Source organism: Nannobrachium achirus (genome assembly GCF_963921795.1).
Source record: "Nannobrachium achirus genome assembly, chromosome: 14".
NCBI classification, from domain to species: Eukaryota; Metazoa; Chordata; class Actinopteri; order Myctophiformes; family Myctophidae; genus Nannobrachium; species Nannobrachium achirus.
Window position 1 is genome coordinate 64,488,004 of NC_137821.1, and position 3,349 is coordinate 64,491,352.

The following is a 3,349-nucleotide window of genomic DNA, read 5'->3' on the forward strand; positions in this document are numbered from 1 at the left end:
TCTATTGTGCTATAGTGCTTGCAGCCATGTCAGAAATAGTGGCCAATGGTCTTTTCTACCTCCTCCCCTCCTTATATGCTCATCCTGTCATTTTCTTCTTTTTGTAGTTTTTATTTTTCACTAAAAAAGTGTATTACAAAAGAAAAAGGTTTTACAGTGTAAAAAAAAGTGTATTACAAAAGAAAGTGTTTACAGTGTACTTAGGCCATGGGATGGACCCGTCTATTGTGTGTTTCATTGATCCCCACTCAAAAACTACATTCTTTTTTCACAGTAGATATATAAAATTCTTATGAGTACTGTGATTAATGTTTTCATCTTGAATTCGTACGCACTAATGAGAAAGACCGATTTTATCAAATGCTATTTAAAACAGGCAAATATACAGGGCACCTAAGACATCTCCATGGCAACCAGGAAGAAAACATTACACAAAGCTGACATTTCTCGCCCAAAAAGACTTAACATTAGCGCAATAAATTGCTTTTTCCTAACGAACTTGCAACAGGTATACCATAGACTACTAATAGTTAATTCATAACCGTGTTGGACTACTTTTATATACCAGTTTATATTTTCGCTATTGCCTGTCGTTCACCGACACTGTAGTCTCTGGAATGCGGGCGTTTCATACTGCCATTAACATAAAAGTGGTAACATTATTTTTCTTCTTTCAATTCTAAAAGTAGTGATTAGGTTATGAAAGGAAGGTGATTAGGTGATGAAAACTAGCAAAACTGCATCTCCCGTCCAATGTAACTGTGATGTGGATGTCAAACAAACGTTAATCACGTCGTATTTAATTATATCTGTTACAAATGATTGTCCAAATAAACTGTACGTTATTTAAACTGTGAGCCGTTTATAGATAATATGCAGTGTTGCCCTGGGCATTGTTGTAGGCTGTCTGCATTAACATACAACGAGTATGCATGCATCAAGTTATCAATGATTTAACTCCATGATAGGGACTTAGGTGTGAAGTCATTAAAATATCGTACCCTAAACAAATCACCTTCATTGATGAGCTGCTTCTTCCTGTCATCTGATCAGTGTCCACACAGGGGATTAATTCGAATTGCATTTTAATATCAAATGAAACTAACAGAGCAAAAAACTATGTGCTGAACCACGGTAACACATTCATTGTACTAAATGACAAGAAAGCATAGATTCAGAAAGATATGGTGAAATTAGGGATGAGGCCGAATATTCGGCACCGAAAATTTTCGGCCGAAAATGGCTAAAAATGCATTTTCGGTTTTCGGCTGGATAGCTTTTAAAACCGAATAGTTGAGCACCGAATAGTGTGAAGGACAGGGGTCTAGTTGGGGTCCTCAATAGGCGGACCGCAGTCCATGTCCGGACCGCGGCGCACCTCCGTCCGGACCGCGGCACATTTCTGAGAAATCTCCGCACAGTTGTATCTGACGATCGGACTGACTGTGTGTAATGTGTGTTTGTGTGTGTGTGTGTGTGCGTGGGTGTGTATGTGCTCATTCGCTCAAACACATACACAGGCTCACAAGACACACCCCTACGCCAATTTGCAAGCCCACAAAGCGTCGCGGGTGCAACGTGCTGTGGGCTTGTAGATCAAAGGTTTTCCTTCCCTCCGAGCTCCGACGCAGTCTGCTCTCCATGCTGCTCCCTCCTCCCCTCCCCTCTTCACACACTCATGCCGCTCGCTGCCTTAAAAAAGTTGCTAAAACCTCTTGGAAACCATTGCTCCCACTGGATTAATAACTTAGAGATCTTCTACCTTTGGCTGTTCAATTGGAGAGGACAACAGCAACACATTAATATCCACAATGTAAGGCTCCAACTGCTTGCAGACGAGAAATGGTCGCGAAACTCGCGATGCGTGATGATGCGTCTTTAACAATGTGATGTGTCGTCACATATTATTGCCAGCTATCCTAGGCTGTTAGGTTAATAACTATGACTCGTTGACCCTGATTTGACTGGTCATTTGACATAGTCAATCAGCACAGTCTGGCTTGTGCAGTACGTGTGTCAACTAACTGAATGTCAAGTAATCCTCTCCCCCTCACGCTAAGTTCCACTTTATTTTCCATTCTGAACGACAAGCCTAATATTGCATTTATGCTCTTTAGTTTCCAATAATTAAACTATAAGCCAGTGTTTTATTGCTACACAATAAATGTAAATAATGTAGCCTACTCTACATGCTTAAATAATTAATCATTCATCCATCCATCCATCTTCAACCGCTTATCCAGCATCGGGTAGCAGGGGTAACAGTTCCAACTGAGATTTCCAAAGTTCCAAATAATAATAATAATAATTGCACTATTTTGACTTTGTTTTATGCTAACATTGCAAAGAGAAAATATTTTATTTTGTTATGTGTGCATTCAAAAGTGAGAAATAAATGTTTTATGGAACCATATGGTGATTATTATTTAAGTTAGGTTTTGCCATAATCAGGTAGCTTTACAACAAAGGTACAGCAATGGTACAAACATTTATTATACAAAATAAATTATATACATGTATTATTCGGCTATTCGGTATTCGGTATTCGGCGGAATGTTTCCAGTATTCGGTATTCGGCCAAGAATTTTGTATTCGGCACATCCCTAGGTGAAATACCAAGTTACCTCAGTCATTTCTTCAAAGTTAAAGATATTACATAACAGCAGCAAACTCTGGCTGACCCAGCAACGACTTAACACACATTTTCTGCATTTTGAGTGGATTTCACACCAGCATGAACTTAACACAGCATGTGTCAAAGAGCAGCACAATGATACATTGCATGCACAGAAAAAGACACCAAAAAGTGTGATAAATCTTTATTTTCCAGAATCGTTTTAAAATGGGCTGCATTATATGTTCAATCATGAATGTAGACCCATCTCATAAGACTGCTGTCTGCATTATGACACAATCCACGTCACAATAATTTCCCAGATCTTGTGGTTTGTGTCCCAGCCAGGCTCCTGCAGCTCTGCAACCCACGTCAAGTAGTCTGTAACACATATCATCACATAACAATGAAGCATTTGTATAAGTACTCAAAGCGCTCTTCGATGGATCATTCATTCATGTATATCCAATTAAGTTTGTATAATTTAATCTTGGGTGTTCTGTTCTGTATTATTATTTAGGCTCTGTAGATTATTTAGAGCCAAAACTGTGATCATAACCTTTAATATTCACTACATGCTAAATACTGTACTACCACGCCAGGACAAGTAGACAGAATGGCATCCGAGCCTGAATCTAACTGTACCAGCACATCAACTTGAAGATCGAGATAAAACAATTAACCATATAATAAACCTTTAATGTTTGACTGTGCAGTAAATCATATAGCACTGAA